Source organism: Molossus molossus, unplaced genomic scaffold, assembly GCF_014108415.1.
Source record: "Molossus molossus isolate mMolMol1 unplaced genomic scaffold, mMolMol1.p scaffold_m16_p_3, whole genome shotgun sequence".
NCBI classification, from domain to species: Eukaryota; Metazoa; Chordata; class Mammalia; order Chiroptera; family Molossidae; genus Molossus; species Molossus molossus.
This window is the reverse complement of record NW_023425366.1, coordinates 63,590,098-63,611,535: the sequence shown is the minus strand read 5'-3', so window position 1 is coordinate 63,611,535 and position 21,438 is coordinate 63,590,098. Positions and strand designations below refer to the sequence as shown.

The 21,438-nt window shown below is 33.9% G+C and overlaps 1 long non-coding RNA gene across 3 annotated transcripts; it reads right to left on the bottom strand.

Annotated features, from left to right (window-relative positions):
* Positions 1-845: 845 nt before the first annotated feature.
* Positions 846-21,065, bottom strand: LOC118642709. Of its 3 annotated transcripts, XR_004961779.1 has the most exons (5): positions 5,944-6,056; positions 5,551-5,625; positions 4,956-5,023; positions 3,736-3,870; positions 846-930 (listed from the first exon to the last, which is right to left on the bottom strand). It is a non-coding gene; the product is annotated as an uncharacterized LOC118642709 (long non-coding RNA). The 3 variants fall into 3 exon arrangements; XR_004961778.1 differs by lacking the exons at positions 4,956-5,023; positions 5,944-6,056 and adding an exon at positions 21,025-21,065; XR_004961777.1 differs by lacking the exon at positions 4,956-5,023.
* Between the last annotated feature and the right edge of the window lie 373 nt (positions 21,066-21,438).

Genomic DNA, 21,438 nt, shown 5'->3' with positions numbered 1-21,438 from the left:
CCATGCACCAAAGAACTCTGGTTAATGTGCAAGCAAGCAAACTAAACCTTGGGGCCAAGCTATGATCACTATCAAAACTGCTTTTTAGCATCAACAATAATTTTAAAAGTTTCCCTTAGTACTGATAAACATTCAACTCACCTTGGGCAAATATTCTTTATGTCTTAAGGAATACAACTTACCTTGTTTAAAACTATACATGTAGTTTATGATAATACACTCCATTAGAGCCACCTACATTTATAGCTTGTTTCATTTTTTTGTTGGTAGTAAGCTATTATTCCTTCAATAAATGTAAAGATTGTATTTGACTGAGACTTTTTAATGACTTCGGGAGTCTTAACAAAACTCGTTGAGAATGATGAAGAGTTTTAACAAGAAAAGAAAGTGTCAGTGCCAGGCCTGCACATTTAAAATTGGTCTCATGTTTGGTACTCCCTTTGCCTAGGTTGTTTGACATTGAAGTTCCCTTCCAAAATGCTGGGGGTATATATAAAAATTCACTTTCTGAGAATGGGACTTAAATATACTGACTGACCTACTCTTCTTCCTCACATGGAGTCACAGCCTAGTTAGTGACAGAGATGGAAAGCAATTATAATCGAGTGTGATATGGATTAAGATGAGGATTGTACATCTGCTATAGGGTCCTCTTCAGTGAATAAAATAGCTACTCAAACAGGAGGAAAATGCTATTTGAGAGTGAGGTTAAGATTTCATTCTAACATATGGATTGCCCAAACATATCTCAAAGGCTGTCTCTCACACAAATCCCAAGACTTTTGTTCTACTTAAAATTCTTTATGACATGTTGATAAGCATCAGATATTTCTTTACATTGAATACCTTGTGGTAACTTCTTTGCCAGGAACTGTTTCATATTCTTTATTACTTATATTCATGTCAATAACATAATCCCAGAAGTCTCTTCTAGAATAGATATAAATTAGGAAAGACGTTACCTCACTTAATTCAAAATAGATAATGTTATTGCCTAATTTAATAATATTTGGTAACTGATTTAAGAATCATGACTATTCTAAAAATCATAAAAGAAGCCTTTTAATAAAACCATAAGATAAATGAATTCAAACAATGTAAAATGTAGTAATATAAACACTGGAGAAATGGAAGAACAGCAGTTCTTTGCTATAGTCAGTCACCAGGTACTTTTCTTTCAGAGTAGACATCAAAATATGTTCTTAAAGTTCTCTTTTTATTTTTCTGTGGGTATTAGATGTCATTCCTTGCATTATGAGATATAACTTTTTCTCTTAACAAGAGCCAGAGTTGATTATTGTATAACAGACTATTCTGTTGTTAAAAATAATTCTTTTGGGTCAATGTATTAGAGACACAGTATTGATTCCTGAATAATCTTAAATATACTTTTTTAACCCACTTGGGTACAATAGTGAAGAGATTGAGCCTCTCAACTAAATAATTTTTATACCCAACCAGACAATATTTTTTATGATCACCTTTATAGGAAATTGAAATAGAAAACACAAGAAAACTATGAAAGAAACCAAGATTTTAAAAAATATTTGATTTTTTGACCACCCTATTTTATTATTACCAATTTTAGACTATGATAATGTGAAAGGAAATTATTATTATAAATGTTAATTCTTAAACAGAGCTACAATTGTTGATTAAAACTGCTATAGTGCATGTGTGTTTTCACATAAAAGATGTGCAATGTGAAAAATGTAAAGTATTTCATAGTGTTTCTGGCTAGATGAATGTGCTAATATCCGGGTCAGCACACATGCCCCCATTCAGCAGCTCTAAGTGCACTGTGATGCTTAGGAATGCTGTTTTGAAAGGTAGAGCAAGAGGTCTGCCCTTGCATACACAAAAGTACAGTCCTAAGCAACTAGATGATAATTACCCATTCCTATTAGCATTGTTTATAAAAGAATAAGCTATTAGTTGTAGAAAAATTACATATGTGCATGGTGTATACTAAGAGAAATGACGGAGGACCGTACATATTACTAAGTACTTAGACTGCCCTAGTGTCATGAAATTATAAACAACATGAAAGCTTAGCCGCTGAAATCAACTCTGCCCACATAAAAGACAATTAACACAGTTTTATTATGCATTTTTATATCTTATTACCTATACAATGTATATGTAGCTCAACTTCATATCAAGTCCACAGATTCTAAGTGATTAGGGAGTAAGTCAGAATGGAGAACAGGACTGGGAACATTCTGCAGTAGATCACGTGTCTGTATCTTCTGGTGTTATTCCTTTTTCTGAGCAGTTTTTCACGTCCTCTGGCCCCCTATTTCCTATATTTTTTCCTTGCCTATTCTGGTTCTATATCTCAGGGAGAAAGTATCATCTGTTTGCTATCCGGAAAATTAAAGTATTTAAGTGATTCTCAATAAATATGTATGTAGCATATTTCAAAATTGCATTAGTGACTTAAAATTTACCCTTGTAAAATTCTTGTTTTAAAAAATAAATTTTAAATTAACAAATTTGGGGAAAAAGAGAAAAGTGGTTTCAAGCTGTTGAGATGTTCTAAAATAGATTCTCTAAAGGTCAACATTAACAACACAGTGTATAGTCTTTATTTTTTTATCATACTCTATAGTGGTTGAGGGGACACATTTATCTTTCCTTGTTTTAAAGACATTTTAAAGCAGTGTTCCGGTTTCACAGACAACATTTTTACACCATTCAAAAGACATACAGTCAATCATAACCCCAAACAGGAGGGAGAGGGTTAGTTTTCACTTAAGTAAAGTTTAGTGAAAAGCCGAAAGATCAGTGTGATTTTGGCTAGATCAATGATGTAGAGTTCTGAAAGGTTTTACTCACACAACAGTCTTAGGATATAGCTCTAAGGAGCAGGTAGGTCAGAAAAACAAAAACACAATGCCCAGCACATGTACCTCCCTTTGGGTGCATAAAGAATCTGATCAACCTCATCTGAAGGGAAGTCATTCTTGCCACAGGGGCAAGAAGTGTTTCCATTTCCGTTGGCTACATTTCAGCCTTGAGTAGCATGTCACAGAGTTTTTCTGCTGGTCAGAGTCACAAAAATTCTGGTCGATATCTTTTATTTGGAATGACAAATGTAGAAAGATAAACTCTACTGTGTCAGATAAACTATATACTAGATCCCAAGCAAAGATTTAACAATGTGTAGTCAATTTCAAAGTCTGTTGACAGTTCAGGCAAACAAAAGACCATCACTAAACCTTTGGAACTGTCCTCTTTTAAGATATGAACTGTTCATCTGTAATACTTTCAACAATAAAAAATAATTAAATTATAAAGAAGATATGAAGTGTTATACAGAACTTTTTAAAAGAAGTTTTTGTGACTAATCAGATGAATGGGAACCATGTCAAAGCATACCTCAGAAAAGATTAATTTTTAAAAATCTACCTGTGGCAGAATGCTTTTAGAGTTTATACTCTCTTAACTTGTCCAAAGCCCCCACAGAGACTTTTGTTTTTAACATAAAAACAATATAGTTTCATGAGTAACCATCCCAGACTTCTCCTATAAATAGTAGAATCACTCTTAACTTTACCTAGATGTGTTCTATACTATATCTGGATAATCTCTAAAAACGGGATGGGGAATTTAATTGAACAGAAATTTGAATGAAACCCTACTAACTGTTTTGAGCATTAAAAAAAATTAAAAACTCTTCATTCCTGTTAGCATAAACACTATTTTTGCATATATCTCAAGTGAGGTTCTTACTTGTCTTTTCTTTTGAAAGCTGTAGGAATGAGACCAGAGTGCTTTCTTCTTTCTCTTATTACTCATCCTCTTCACCTTCCTCTTCCTCTTTCTCTCCTTTCATCTTTCAATTCTGAATATGGAGTTCCAATATTCCTGTTACAATACAATAATTACAATTTATTATACCTCACAACCTCAGTTTAAAATAATTTCATTAGGAAGAACAAACAGTCACCAAAGAGTTATAAAAGGGTCTGTAGTATGTGCTGCATGATTGTAATCACAGCACAGGTAACCTTGTGACCTTGAGAAGCTATTTCTCTATCTAGTATGATTATTTCTAAAATAACACAAAAATATCTCATTCATTAGCATGTACCACAGAATAAAAAACATTTATTTGATACCCCAGAGCAACAAGTTCTAGTTAAATATTTTCATTAAATATAACCTTAAAAATATTAGTATTTGCAGATAATTAATGTTATCCTATTTGGAATCCACAAAACAAGTTGGTACTATATCATATCATCCATAAATTGTCCATAGGTACTCCCAAGTGCCAAAGTGAATTCCAAGGTTCTTGTACATATACCTGTGTTCAAAATAATAGTGAATAAAAATGACTTCTATACAAATGCCCTTAGTAATAAAGAAAAAGGAACATATGATACATAGCCAAAATAGTGTTTAAACATAATGTTTTTCATCGTATTCCAAGCTTCAGTAGCTTTCAGAGAAAGATTTCAGGGGCTACACATCCTATAGAAAACATCAAATCAAAAGGATTGACCATTAAGTTTAGCAGCATGATTCACTTTATCAACTTCCCTCACTCTTCCAATACTCCTTTTCAAAAATTGTGCAAACTGTGTGAGACTGTGCGTGTATTAAATTACACCATTATGTCCTTAGAGGAAATATTTTCTATTATTCAGGCAACGAGAGATTTTTGCTCAACCATGACAAATTCACAACTGGCTGATCTGGAATTCCGGGTGTTGAACACAAGCCAGTCAAAACCTCTAGAGATGGAAACAATAATTTATAAGGAGTTTTACTGATGTAATATCCTGGGTCCAAAATAATATGTAACCTTGGAGAGAGAAGAAAGACCTTGTAGTTATTTATGTTGCTTCTTAAAATAAAGTAATTCCAGTTATAGAAGCACACAAAAACTACTTAAATGTAAAATAAAAATGATTGTTTCATTTACAGCTAAATTTTTTTTAATTTACCTCTAGTTCCAAGAATTGAATTGATTTATCTGTCAATTATACATGTTCTCCTTCTTGATAGGGCAAGTCTACAAAAAAATAGTTGCCAAACTGTTGTCAATAGTGTAGGTCAGACTTCTTACAAAATATCTTATTGTTTTCTTTACACTCATACATATTGCTACAGTCTCTTCCAAAGCTCTTATTTTCTTCCATCTTGAGAAATTTATTTAACTATGATTTTTTTCATTCCCCCAAAATATATCATAAATCCTAAAATGTCCCTTTATTATTATGTCTTCTATAATGTAGAGTTCTAGAAAATTCAACATCTGCAAAAACAGTAATGAAACCAAAGAAATTTTAAAAAATCATTTTTACTAATGCAGAAAAATCAATCGCCAAACAATCATTCCTAAACAAGAAATAAAATAAAACAAATTGCTTTTTCAAACAGATATTGAAGTCAGGAAACAATTCATGCTTAGAACTGAAATATTAGTCACAGCACTGTGACCTCTCACCTTAAGTGATAAAATACACAGGTCAAAATTGACAATACATACTCATGGCTGATCATGGATGCTACTTATTGATCAAAGGAGAAAAAACGTACTTTGTGAAAAAAACATTGCTCTGAATTACAAACATCCATTCTCCTGAGACTCAGCAACTCTCTGGGTTTCTCCCTCTGGAAAAAGAAGCAAGAAGTGAGTTCAACCAGTATTTAATATCAAGTGAATGTGGTGTTTAATCAATAGTCTTCTGCTTTGTTCCTCGATGTGGAAAGCAGTGTCTATTCATTCAGCAAAGGTTAATGCCAAGGGTCAAGTGATTTCACACTCTCGGTAGGATCCACAACATTGCAGTAGTTCGGATGCCTTAGACAATGATGACTCAGTTGGACTGATTTATTGCCACTCGAAAGCCCTGCTTAATACTAAAGTGCTCTCTTATGATAATATCTCAGAAAATAGCACTGATAAAAGAGGAGGCAATAATTACCTACATTTTGAGGTAATGTCTTCATTTCTAACATCCTATAAAGATGTAGGGTTCATTTTAAACGATCTGCGTCTTGTATTAGCGAGCCATTTAAACAAGATCTTATCAGCATCTTCTCTTAAGAAATACACTACAGACGAAATTCAGTAACCCTATGATGCAAATATAAGTTATAAGTAATAGATGGTTTAAAATATGTTTTAGATAATCCTTTTTAATATTTACTGATCACAATATTTTTTCTTATCAGACAAGCAAAAGGAAAAAATATGTGCAGATAGAAGAAAAATATTACTTAATTCAGTCAACTTTACTAGACAAGGAAGACACAGTTTGCAATTAGATTTCTTTTTTTTCTTTTGACCAATTCTAGCACAAGACAGGCAGGCTACACAGACATGCCTATATATTCCTTCTAAATGTGGTTCACTTAAAGCAACATCAGTTGAGGTCATTGTTTTAAACCAGAACACATTTGACTGTGTCAGAGGTACAATCTTCAACATGTTAGCATCCATGATTATTATTCCACAATGCCTCTTTCCAGATGTGTTTTATATAATGAAAGAAGTTCAAATGTCACCAGGAAAACAGTGTGAGAAGAATTAATCAAAAAGCTTATCAAGGAAAGTCATTTAGAATCCGGCTTTCACTAATATATCTGTGGATGATGAATATACCAATCAATTAGCAAAATAAATATAAATTTTTTAAATTTATCTAAAGACATCCTATCATTATTAGTGGAAGGATATTTGAAACAGTTTACTATATTCCATTCTGGATAATTAGTATTTAAAGCATTCTACTATGACTTGTCTGCCTTCCCTCTTCTCCCAGGAGATCTAGTGTTCAGGATTCTTAATCTAAAATATTTAAAACAATAATTAATTCAGAAATCCTACTTCAAACTATTTTAAACAATTATTTGAAAATATAAACAAAATTTATTTTTAATCCTAGTGACAGCATTTGCCTTAAAAACAAACAAAATTGGTAACAATCAGTAATTTTTATAGGAACAATTTCATATCACAGCAATAACCTGTATGATGCCCAGAAGCCTGAATTTACCTTTTAATCAAAATTATCTTCAAAGGATAATGACTATTTTGTAATTCTGTCCAAATGGGATTATTTTTATTGGCCAAATATTGCATGGCCTATAGTAGGAAAACAGGCAAGATAATTAATAACAAAGCTTTTGAAAGTAAGATAAGAAGAGCAACTAAACAAACTAAATGCATTGGTTTATATTCTTAGAAAAAAATAGTATTAGTGATCCAAACACCCTAAAGAAAAGACTGTGAGTCGACAATATGAGATGGTTCACAAATCTTTCAAAAGTGTTTTTTCATAATAACTTTCCCATGCTCTATCCTTCACGCTTAAGATATCTACTAGAAACACAGTTCAATTAATTCAGATGGGGATAAAACAAGTATCCAAAAACTAAATCATGTGAATGTCTAATTTTTCACTTCGAATGCTACTAAATAAATTACAAATAACAGGATTATTTTGAATGACTAATGAAATGTGTTTATACTTTGACTTTTGTAATTGCATTTAACATAACATATAATGTCCAGGAAAAAAAAAAAAAGTGCTATGTTGTTATTTTGCCTCTAGTCACAATAGTATGCAATATAAACAGCTGTTCAGGTTTCAATAAAATTGACAAAAAAAACAAACAAACATTTTCCAAAGTGCATTTTTTACATTTCAACAGTAATTATTTCTTCAAATGTTGTTGAAGTATAAAAAAGGTCAAGCCTCATTGTTTTTTCCTACTATTCTATCATGTGTTCATATGTGTTTAAAAATAAGAAATGTATGAATCTCTTTAATGCAGCTCTTAGAAATTTAAAGAGTTTTAGAACATTAAAAAAAAATAATTTCGCTTTTCAGCCCTTCATACTCATCAGCTACAATTCAAAACCCTTTAATGCTGATTTCAGTGTTATATGGGAATTATCTTGAGTACTATACCTCTCTCAATAAAAACATCACTTGGTCTGGAGAGCAAATGGGCTGATTTTTTTTATAATTGTTATGGAACATATCTGTAGCTCACTCCCTTCAAGATATTGATTCTGAAATATCTAAATTTAAAAAGGGGGGGGGGATATCATGTCCTTCATATTTCAAAACCATTAGTCAAGGTTTTTGTGAAAATTTTAGTAAAAGATTCAAACTATTACTGTAATGAAGTTGACAGATATTCTGCTAAAATAAATTTGCTATAATAATGTTCATTATCCCTGGCCGGTGTAGCTCAGTGGTTGAGCATCAACCCATGCACCAAGAGCTTGCCAGTTCGATTCCTGGTCAGGGCACATGCCCAGGTTGTGGGCCCCTCCCCAGTGTGGGGCATGCAGGAGGCAGTCAATAGATGTTCTCTCTCATCAGTGTTTCTCTCTCACTCTCTCTCTCTCCCCCCCTGCCTCTCTTTCTAAAATCAATAAAGAAAAATATATTTTAAAAATAATGTTTATGCACAAGTCACAAATGATAATAAAATGTTTACTTTTTACCAATACAAAAACAACACATTCATTGTACAAAATTAAGGAAATTTAGTACAGCATGGTGACTATAGTAAACAATATTGTATTATATACTTGAAAGTTGCTAAGAGAATAGATCTTAAATGTTCTCACCATAAAAAAGAAATGGTTTCCAGGTCTTAGCAATTGTAAATAGTGCTGCTATGAACATGGGGGTACATATATTCTTTCTGATTGGTGTTTCAGACTTCTTAGAGTATATTCCCAGAAGTGGGATCACTGGGTAAAATGGCAGTTCAATTTTTAATTTTTTGAGGAAACACCATATTATTTTCCACAGTGGCTGTACCAGTCTGCATTTCCACCAGCAGTGTACTAGAGTACCCTTTTCTCCACACTCTCTTCAGCACTTGTTTGATGATTTGTTGATGGCAGGGGTGAGGTGATACCTCATAGTCATTTTAATTTTTATCTTTCTGATGATTAGTGACGTTGAGCATTTTTTCACATGTCTCTTGGCCATTTGTATGTCCTGTTTGGAGAGGTGTCTATTTAGGTCTTCTGCTCATTTTATAATTGGATTCTTTGTCTTCCTTTTGTTGAGTTGTATGAATTAAGTGTCTATCAATAGATGAGTGGATAAAAAAAGCTGTGGTACATATACACAATGGAATATTATGAAGCTACAAGAAAGAAAGATCTCTTGTCCTTTGAGACAATATGGAGGAACCTGGAGACGATTATGCTAAGGGAAATAAGCCAGTCAGAAAAAGACAAGTATCACATGATCTCACTTATTTGTGGAATATAATGAACAAAGTAAGGTGATGAACAAAATAGACCCAGGGACATAGAAGTAGGGTTCAGACTGACAAACTTCAGAATTTATGCATATAAGCATAACCAAAGGACATAGACAACAATGCTGTGGACGGGAATGGAGGAGGGTGTCAATGGGAGGAAAAAGAGAAACATCTGTAACAAAAAAATAAATTAATCAAATAAAAAATAAATAAATAAATTCCCTGTTAAAAAGAAATGGCAATTACGTAAGGTGACAGAGGAGTTACCCTTAATGTGGTAATCACTGTGCAATATATGTGCATCAGATCATCACAATGTACACCTTAAATTTATACAATGTTATATATCTATTACATCTCAATAAAACTGGAAAAATATTTTTAAATTCTGAAAAAATACAAATAAGCAAAACATAAAATTAAAAAATGTTTAATCTCCTATTTATCTATGAATCCAGTCTTTTGTACATGTATATACACAGATGAAAACAAAAATACACTAAATGTAAATATAAATATAATGTGTTCATAATGGAGTCAGAGTGGTACATAGGTTTTATAATTTTTCACTTAGAAATATACTGTATCTTTGCATATCCTTATGTATTCTATAAGATATTAAGAATATCAAATTTCACTTAATCTACCACAGTAATCTAGAAAGCCATTTTTCCTTCTCTTCAGCATTAAAATTATCGCCCTTTTATTACCATTATATCTGAGGCTGTGATAAACATTTTAAACAGGTTTTTTTAGAAAAAAAATATCCTAGAAAAAGAACCACGGGCTCAAAGGAAACAAAAAGTCATGAAACTTAAGACAGGGTAGAAAAATAATCTCTTAAAATATGAAAATTTCATTGTTAACTTTATAGAGCAAATGAAGAATGAAAACATTTTTACCATTTTAACCACACAGGTTCCCAGATACTGTAGTACTCCCACAGTAGGCTTTATATTTCTCTGATACTTTTCTTAAGAGTCAATAACTAATAAATTTTCATTCACCATTTTGTGCAAAAAATTATTTTAAATGGGAAATACTGGAGATAACCTTCCTCAATCACAGAATGGAATTTATGAGTTTCATCTGCTTTTAGAAGTTGAATACAATGTAACAAATATATACCCTTTTGGAGTGTTCCAGATTCTTAAGTGTTTAGCCATTTAAAAAATAAAGTTTGACTCTATTCCTAAAATCATGTATTATTCAGTAGTACGATATTTGGTAATAGAATAAGTACTAAACCAGAAATCCTATTTAGATGTATTAAAGTCAGCTTAGTTAGGGAATTCAACATAAAAACTCATTGTTTCCAGAATCAGTTCATTTAAAAAATCCCATGCATAGTTCTTTGGGAGATGCAAAAATAAGCCATCTGTTTGATATAGCTATGAATTTTCCATTAGGAACAGAATGCTGTAGATTTTTTAAAAAAGAAGTAGCTAAAATCACTAATAATACCTATTATTAATAGTACCTATCAGGCAGAGATAAAATAAGCTAATCTTTACAGGTAAATTCATAAACCTACAGGAAAACATGGAAACTGGGTTAATTTGGGAACTTTGTAAATCTTTAGATTTTTGCTGATTTATCTCATATAGTTTCTCAATTTTAATTTCTCTACATTTCAAAAAACGTATTAGTCAAAGTATGTGAATCATTTTGTATTCTAAGTTATTAGTGATATCTAATACATCATAAAGCTCATAACCCAAGAGGGAGAATTTGAAAGAACTATTTTAAAATATTTTTTATTCTTCTTTTTTTTTTTTTTTTTTATCCTCACCCGAGGATATTTTTCCATTTTTTGTACAGATAGAGTGGGAGGGAGAGAGAGGAAGGGAGAGAGAGAGAAACATCGACGTGAAGGGACACATCGAGTGGCTGCCACCCGCACGACCAACCAGGGCCCGGGACAAACTGCAACCGAAGTACGTACCCTTAGCGGGAACCGAACCAGTCTCTCCGGCCACAGGCCAGCGCTCTAACCGCTGAGCCAAACCGGCCAGGGCAATTCTTCTTTACAATGTATCATCACCTTGTTTTCTATCATAAAAGTTTCTTTGCCTCACTATGGAATAAAAATGTATTTCCTCACATAAAAACAACAACATTGTTTCCAAATCCCAACATAAAGCAAATCCCAATTAAAGGTTTTCTTTTTAAATATAATTTCCTTTCCAACGTGGTGTTCAGTATAGAATTAAATAAAACTGTTTAAATCCTTATATATGTCCCTTTGTTCATCAACATTCATTAATTTAAAACTCACTTTAAATATTTTACTATTTATTTATTTTTTTATTTTTTTATTTATTTTAGGGGGAGGGAGAGAGGGAAGAAGAGTAAGAGAGAAACATCAACACAAGAGAGACACATCGACTGGTTGCCACCCACACAAACCTAACCGGGGCCGGGGACAAATTGCAACCCAGGCACACACCCTTAGCGGGAACCAAACCCGGGACTCTCTGGTCCGTGGGCTGATGCTCTAATCACTGAGCCAAACTGGCCAGGGCTACTATTTATTTTATATGTGCAGATAAAGTTGTCCTTTATTCCAAAGACCTTTTAAAAATTAAAACTCAAATATTCTCACATTAACCCATTAGTAGTCAACATTTATTATTCCTTTTCAACATTTTACAGATGACAACTTTAAAAATAACTGTACTAAAGTGATTTTTTTAATCACTATGAAAACCAAAAGAACAGACATTTTTAGATCATATTACTACTCATAAAAATTTTAATTGAGAGTTGTTATGAATATCAGTAAATGGTATTAAAAGGTTAAAAGTTGACAGAATTCACTGTGAAGTAAATTTTATTTTTATCCCAACATAATGTTGTTCATGAGTTTTATGTTCTTGTTTTAAGATCAATAATTATCCAAATTACCTAAATGTATTTTAAAAGACTACTAAATAGAGCTACTAAAAGAAAAAATATATATTATCATTATTTCCTTTGACCCAGTATTACAAATTAGACAAGCCATTCACAGAATTAGGTAAATCACACTTTTCTTGGGATTTAAAGTCATGGGTTTTTAGAGGTAGCACTTTTTGGTTAAATAAAAATAAAAAATTATCATAGCATAATTTAAATTTTAGGACATAAACTACTACATTTACATATAACCTAAATATCATGACAAATTGGAATATTCCACCAAATTTTATTGTATGGAGCTAAAATATTTTTGAATATATATTTCAAAAATTTTGTTCCTTTATCTTAGTTTACCTTTCATGTACTGTGTTAAAAAAAACATATTTATTATGATTGTATAGATTAGGATAGGCAAGATTATGTAGCAGAAATAAACAATACCCAAATATGAATGGCTTAACATAACAAAATTGTATTTCTAGCTCATATTACCTGGTCAACAAGTGGATAGGAGGTTCCATTGACTGGGGAGACTCACGAACCCAGGCTGATGAAGATCACCTCAATACAGGTTTCCATGATCATAACGCGAAAGGGAGAGTGTGACAAATCACAAATCACAAACCTGTTACCAAAGCTATACTTTATACACCTAACTATGAGGAGGCAATGATGAACTGGAAATACTGGGTGATTGGTTCTCATTTTGCCACAAAAACTTAAACAAGCTCAGTAGAGGATGAAAATACATTTTATTGGATAAAAATGTCAGTAAAAAAGACATGAATACCACCCTAGCCAGTTTGGCTCAGCAGTTAGAGCATCGGCCTGCGGTCCAGAGAGACCTGGGTTCGGTTCCCGCTAAGGGCATGTACCCCGGTTGCAGATGGTCCCCGGCCCTGGTTGGGTCATGCAGGTGGCAACCACTCGATGTGTCCCTTTCACGTCGATGTTTCTCTCTCTCTCTCTCCTTCCCACTCTCTCTGAACAAAAAAATTGAAAAATGTCCTCGGGTGAGGATAATAAAAAGAAAAATAAATGAATACCAAAAATTTTTTAAATGATAACACACACACACACACACACACACACCTCAATATATTTGTGCACTACTGGCATAAAATAGGCCCTTCTTAAAGTTGGATAATTAATGAAGGAGTGAGTCTTTTGGTGAGTAAATAATCACAAACCTTTCTTACTGAGAAAAGAATGAGACATGATGAAGGCAAGTCTATTGTTGTATGAGAAATAAGCAAGGCAGAAAATTTAATGAAAGATCCAAAACTATGCATATACTAGCACAATACATTATTTTTGGCTTAATGTGCATTAAGCATGGGGAAATAAAATATTTTCCTAACTTGCTTTCCTTTTAAAATAATAAATTATCCATTCAATTAAAAAAGTTTTCTCCTCAGTATTGCCCAAATGTGTTGCACTGTTCTTGATTCTGCACAAAATTTTTAAAAATTAAAAGTGCTATGCCATATTCATATTCCAGTATTAGAGGGCTTTTCAGTACGAATGGGAGACAATCATGGAAACATCTGATTGTAATATAGAGCAGAATGAGATAAATGCAATAAAACAGATCTGGACTGGCCCCAAAATATGAATATTTTTTGCCACAGGCATTTTATTTTATTATTCTTCAAAACAAAATTTTATAGTTCAAATAATTTCTGCAGCTCAAATATTTCTCAAGTCATATTCTTCAACAGAAATGCAGTTTTAACGTTTGCTGTGTAAATCTGTAGAAAGTTTTCTCAGTTTATAAGAAAAAGAAATCAGAGATGCTGACATAGCTTTATGATTATGTTTATTCATCTTTTTAAGTCTTCAAGGTACTTTTTCATATATGTGTGTCTATACACATAATTAAGTTGTTTAATATATAGACATATACACATAATTAACTTCTTTGATATATACACACAAACAATTAACTTCTTTGATATTTAACAACTTATACAGGACTAATTTCACTAATTTAAATTACTGACACTGGCAAATATAATAATTTTTCCATGTGGCAAATGACCTCATCAACTGTTCAAACAAATTACCCCAATCTTGGAGTAATTTCACATTCAGATTTTTAGTTTTTCTATCTTCATTTACTAAAAATATATATGTTTTCATTTGTGCATATAAAATGTAATAATAGTTATTCTAAAGAGCACATTTGCTAATCACCTCATAACTACCAACATCCAGTTCACAAAACGGTGTGAATCATCCTAAACTATGTTTTAGAAAAATCATTAAGTTAGGGACTGTTTCAAATGTCCAACTCTTTGTGTGATTCTTAAACCACAGGTAAGACTTGACAGGGCAGCTGAAATCTCATCCTGTATATTTCATTAAGGCTCCTTCCAACTTTCCAATTTCATGATATACTGAATAGTGCCAAGATGATCTGATTCTTTCCTGAGGCAATTCCAAGCAAGAATTATATGGGGGAAAATGTAAAGAGAATGCTGTAAACATAATACAGTATTTAATATCGGGCAAAGAGAAGTAGCTAAACTTTAAAACATACAGATATATACAAAAAAACTTATTTCTGAGGCTATGCTGAAACTGTGGATTTCAAACATCCACATGTATGTTTGATTCAGGTTCAAATTCAGTACTGAAGCTGTTATTGATTCTCTGGAACATGACTTCAAATCTAAGCAAATACTGAACAAATGCTGAGTTCTTAAACTCTGGATGTATGTACCTAGACATCTCAATTTAACAACCAGACATACATTAAACAGCATTAATAGCTAAGCACTTAATGGATCAATTCCCACTGTTTGTGTAATGTGGAAATAAAAAAGGTTTATTAAATGACAAGCTTTCCCTGGTTTGTGCTAATTAATTATATACTGCATCTGACTGCTAATTTAGTGGGAAAATGCAGCCCCAAACCCGGTTTCAGTTTGAACTTTGCCTCAGCATCACCCAGTTCAGCACAGAGTGCCACTGCAGCCCGCCTCTAAACGACACCAGTATTAAATTAGAGCACACGGCCATCAATTTAATAAGTGCTGGAGCAAGTAATTTGAATAAGGACATATTAGTATTCTACCAGTGCACAACTAAAAGTAGCTGACCTTTCAGACCAAAGAAGATCCTTGAACACATTCAGCTGAAGCTGAGAACACAGTAATAATCTGACAGTGGTAAGAGTGTGCCAGGAGAGACGTTTACGACCCTGGACCCATAACTATACATCAGGCTCTCTATGGTAATGTGCGAACAGTTTAGATACCTCTGCCTCTCGCTTTGCTCTCGCTCCCTTCTAGGGAAAAAAAGCAATAGGAATAATGCTTTTGGAAAATCATATTTTCAATGACATGTTTTGAAACCCTTCTTATTTGGACTTATTGTACAAAGAACACAAAACTATTATGCACATGTATATTAGATCTGAGGATCCACATAAGAAATAATCAATTTCCTAAATTATAAGGCAAGTGTAACATGAACAGAAATAAACTTGCACCGATCAGGGCAACAACTGCTGTGAAACAATAAGGCAACACAGCACATTATAGTGGATAAGAGCTTGGACCCAGGAGGAGGAACAGAACTGAGTTTGAATTCCTTTTCTTCCATGGGCTCACCGTGAAACCTGCAGGAACCCAATTCACTGAATTCAGTTCAACAGACATTTATCGAGTTCCATCATGTACAGTGTTGTAAGCCCTAAGGTTATAAAGATGAAAAAGATTTGATCCCTGCTTTCAAGGAGATCAAAATCTACCAGTGGTGACAGAAACATACACTATTAATCACAATACAGAGTGAGAAGTGCTTTCAAGCACAGAGAACAGTGATCAATTTTGCCTGGTGGTTTCCAGGAAAGGTTCTCAGACATGGCAATAGCTGTGCTGGGTGTTGTGCACATTTAAGCAGCAAAGAGGATAGAATGCTATCTGATGGGAAGTACTAATGAAATGGAAAGATTATTGTATCGGGAGAGAAATATACACTGGGTTAGTTAATAAATATAGTAGATGTATTTGGTTGAAGGGTATGTAAAGTTGATTATGTAATTCTTTATGCTTGAAACTGGTTCTCTATAAGTAGAAATAGAATGTATTAGTGGATTTAAGAATAAGATGTGTTAGTAAAATAAGGACTCTGGACTTGAAGAGGCTAGAACATTTACTTTTGTGGCCTTGCAAGAAGATGTAGGCCAAAAATACATCTGGAGCTCTACCCAACGGAGGGAATGTGTAACTAAGCCTTGAGTGTGCAATCACACTTTTGTTATGGGGGGAAGAGGCCCCTCCCTAGGCTGATTGCTATGTCATCCACTATTTCTCTACTCTTAGGTAGCACATTGGAGTGCAGCAGAGTAGGAAAGATGTTATTACAGATCTTGAGTTCACTTCATTTTTTCAATTGTAAATTTTGACACAGTACCTACTATACTAATAAAATACTTCTTCCACATTCCACAGTTGGTGCTGCCTTACTGACTGTTTACAGCTGTATCTGTCCTAACTAGTTGTTGTTCATGCCTTACAAGTTATTGAATATTTTAACTATCACCTACATTAGCCACAGTCCTAGCAGAAAACGGATGACATACTGAAATAAGGTAACTGGAGAAAAAAACTATTTAGAAAGTGCGGGTAGGAATAAGGTATAGTGCAGTGCCTTATGTTCATAAGTGAGTAATTTTCTAGGACCTTTCCCCTTTAATATTTACTTTCTCCTTGACACTTAAACCATTCAACTCCACTGACTGGCTCTTGAGAAGTCTGTACAAAATTATTATAATAATAATAACTATTATTATTATTATTGAAAGTGATTTGACTCATTACATAATGTAAAAATGTACATATAAAATATGCACACACAGCCCGGCAGGTGTGGTTCAGCGGTTGAGCATCAACCCATGCACCAAGAGGTTGCTGGCTCGATTCCTGGTCAAGGCACATGCCCAGGTTGTGGGCCCAATACCCAGTGTGGGGCATGCAGGAGGCAGCCAATCGATACTCTCTCTCATTGATATTTCTATCTCTTTCACCCTTTCTCTCTCTCTAAAATCAAAAAAGAAAAAAAATTAATAAAATAAACACACACATATGTTTGTCAACATTTGCTTTATAGAAAGAAGATTTGAAGTTACCAGAATTTCACTGACTTTTAGATACTCTTATTCTAGTAATTCAACATTAATCTTGTGCTCTAGAAAGTACAAGATGGGCCTCTAGACAAAAATGATATGCTCTGAATTAGATTTTTAGGATATCTGATGAACCCCATGGCAAAGTACTAGCAATAGAATTTTTCCCTGCAGAACATTTGGATAGCAGGATCAAAAAAAAAAGTTTAAAGTTTCCTCTCAACCTCTTTTTTGTACTCATTCCATTAAATTATTATTTGTTAATAATTTTTACATATGGTCTTGAGCAAACTACTATAGTTGCCACAGAGGTTCCTCAAAAGATAAATTGATTATATCAATATGAACAACAACATTAAGAAACTGATGCTAAAAAAATTTAGTTGATCTAATGAGATATTCCTAAGAACCGAGTACACTTTACTATTGCTACAAATTGACCCACTCTCTGTGTATTTATTTTAATATAGCTAAAGAATATATAGACTGATGTGGGAAATCATTTCTGGCTTCACTATTATCTTTGTCACTTGTCTGGAAATACATCAATGCATTACAGTCAAATTTAACATGTAGTGTTTAGAAGAAAAGAAGAAAGGAAACTAAAGAAAAGAGAAGGAAAGGAGACAAAGAAGGGCCGGAAGGACCTGAGTATTCTGCAGGCATTACCTCCATTGATTCACATAAGAATCCTATAAGTGAGATATATTTTTGTCCATACTTTATTATGCAAAAACCTAGCTTGAAAATATTATCTTTTCCAAGGTAAATATGTAACAGAACTGGTCATTAAATCCAGGTCTTTACTGAATTCAAAATCCATGCTTTCCTCATTCCCAGGACACCTTCTCCTACTACCTAGTTTTTATTTAGGAATAATATCAGCGCATGCTTAAAACCAAGTTCTGTCCAGCAGGGTTTCAACTCTTTCCAATAAATCCTGCATTAGGCAGTCAGTTGACTACTGGATTTGTGCCTCACCATTCAACAAATATATTTTCCTTCTCTGACCACAGTAAATGACAGGGAGATTTCTCACCTTCTAGTTAGTATCCATTAGCAAGCAACACTCTGGAAGCCTAGTCCTCAAAAAACCACAAAGCAACAAATGTGTTGAAGATAATGCACAACAAAACTATAGAATGCCTTGCTTCCTGCTTTTTTCTCCCTCTGGGTTTGTCACCCATTGTTATTTATTATTTATAATAGTATTGTAAATGTGCAATTCTATTGATGGGGATAAAACCCATGCCAGAAAAGTCATAGACTTATTTCACTTCCTGTGCCTTAAACAGTTTTTCGATTCATTAGCTTTTTAAGAAATTAATCAATAAGTGTATTTCAGTGCCTAATTGATGGGAAAACCTATCAGCCTGTAAGGAATTGTTGAAATATTTTCATACATATAAAAATATATAAACCTAATTAATATTTGTGTAAAGTAATAAGCTTTAACATTTTTAAAGGACTTTGTCCATATAAGAGGTAAGGTCTCTGTTGAAAAATGAGTCAAGTGACTCTGAGTATCACAGACTTCAATAGCAAACACAAACATTCAAATTTCAACTTTAATACATGTTCTTTGAGGCAAGAAAATGGTCAAATACAAAAATGCTTAAAGACAAAGCTCCCAACAATGCCCAAGTCCCTCAATAATTCCCCCATTCCCCCTTACCATAATTGGCATCAATAGCTCAGTTGGTAACTTTCACATATTTCTCTTTGTTCACAGACATATACAAATAGATATGGACATATACAATCATATATATAATAGGAACTTTGGGTTTTTTCGGATTCGTTGTTTATACTGAAATAGATCCATTAAATACATACTCCTCCGAACAAGCATGGTCTCAGTCATCATATATCCTGGACTGCTCTATAAGACAGTAAACACAGACCTCTTAATATATTTAATTGAACTAAATGGGAAAAAATAAATGAAGGCTGTCAGACCCCTTGCATTTTATAGGACAGGACCATCGTGCTGTTTGGCTATAAAGGTGCACTATTCTGCAAGACAAGGGAAGAATTACTCCAAAGGCAATTCAGAGATCAGGGCTGCCTTCTTAGTTTTAAATTAGGGTACCATCACCTCACTTTCAACAGGAAAGGTGACCTCTTCCCAAAGCTGTGGGACAGGACCACCCAAAGTCACTGGGCAGGGCCACCCAGCAGAGGACTAGGGACCCCTACCTGGCAGAGATGCTAGGGTAGAACCTGATCCCCAGAGGGTCATGAAAGGCACGACTGCCATACCAGTGGGTCTGAATGGCCAAACATCAAGCCAAAGGGAATTATTCTTGAGACAAAATCTCATAGAGTTTACCTTGCCAGGTTATGGGCTTGCTTGGAACCCACCACCCCTTTCTTTTTTCTTATTTCTCCCTTCTGAGTAGAATTGTTTATCCTATGCCTGCCCCACCATTATACCCATAAAATGTTTAATTCCACAGGTTTACAGCTGGAGAGCAAAACTCAAGGAATCAAAACTCAAGTCTCATTCATATTTGATTTAGATGATGTTTAAATGAGATGATGTTAAATGTGTTAAAACTTTTAAAGCTATTAGGATAGAATGAATGTCTTTGGCACTGAGAAGGACCTGAATTGAGAGGCAGAGGTAGAATGAAATAAACTGAATGTTAGTGTCCCCCCAAAATCATATGTTGAAACCCTAATCCCAATGCAATGGTATTTGGAGGCGGGGTCTTTGAGGAGTAATGATGTCGTAAGGATAGAGCCCTCATGGATAGGATTAGTGCCTTTATAATAGGAGGCCAGACAGATAGCAACCTCTCTTTTACCTATGTGAGGAAACAGCAAGATGACTGTAAACCAGAAACAGGGCCCTCATCAAGAATCTACCTGGGGGCACCCTGATCTCAGACTTCCAAGCTCCAGAACTGTGAGAAATAAATGTTTGTTGTTTAAATCATAAACAACAATAAATCAATAAATGTTTGTTGTTTATAGTATTTTGCTATAGCAGCCCAAGTAGACTAAGACACTTATTCCAATCAGGTTTTTGTCCCGCTATCTTCTCTAAATTTTCTCTAATCTAGGTTTTCGATGACATTCACATCATATATCAATAATCAACTCTCAGTGCTCACCTTCCTTATCCTGTCAATGACATTTAATCCTATCAATTCCTTCTCCTTAATATATTTTCTTCACTTTTTTTTTCATGTTTTCCTTCTTCCTCACTTGGTTTGGTTCTTCGCTTGTTCCTACTGTTCTCCCCGAATTCTTAGTATTGAGATTTCCAGGACATAGGACCTAGTTCTTCAGATCTTCTCACTCCTTTGGTGATGACACCACCCAGTCTCATTCCTTGGGCATTTGCTCTCCTTGGAATATTCTTCTGACAATTCCTTTCAATTCTTTGCTAAAATCTCACCTTTTCAAATAGGTTATCATGACATGCTATTTAAAAAGCTTCTGCACAGCGAAAGATACAATCATCAAAACGGAAAGGCTACCCACTGTATGGGAGAGCATAATTGCCAATGATATATCAGATAAGGAGTTAATTTCCAATACACATAGAGTGCTCATACAACTCCACAAAAGGAAGACAAAGAATCCAATTAAAAAATGGGCAGAGGAACTAAATAGACACCTCTCCAAACAGGACATGCAAATGGCTAAGAGACATATGAAGAAATGCTCATCATCACTAATCATCAGAGAGATGCAAATCAAAACAACAATGTGGTATCACCTCACACCTGTCAGAATGGCCGCCATCAACAAATCATCAAACAACAAGTGTTGGCGAGGGTGTGGAGAAAAGGGGACTCTGGTACACTGCTGGTGGGAATGCAGACTGGTGCAGCCACTATGGAAAACAATATGGTGTCACCTCAAAAAATTAAAAATTGATCTTCCATTTGACCCAGTGATCCCACTTCTAGGAATATACCCTAAGAAGCATAAAACACCAATATGAAAGAATATATGTACCCCCATCTTTGTAGCAGCACTATTTACAATCACTAAGATCTAGAAACAGCCCAAGTGCCCATCAGTAGACGAATGGATCAAAAGGCTGTGGTACATATACACAATGGAGTACTACACAGCGGTAAGAAAGAAAGATCTCTTATCCTTTGAGACTACATGGAGGGACCTGGAAAGTATCA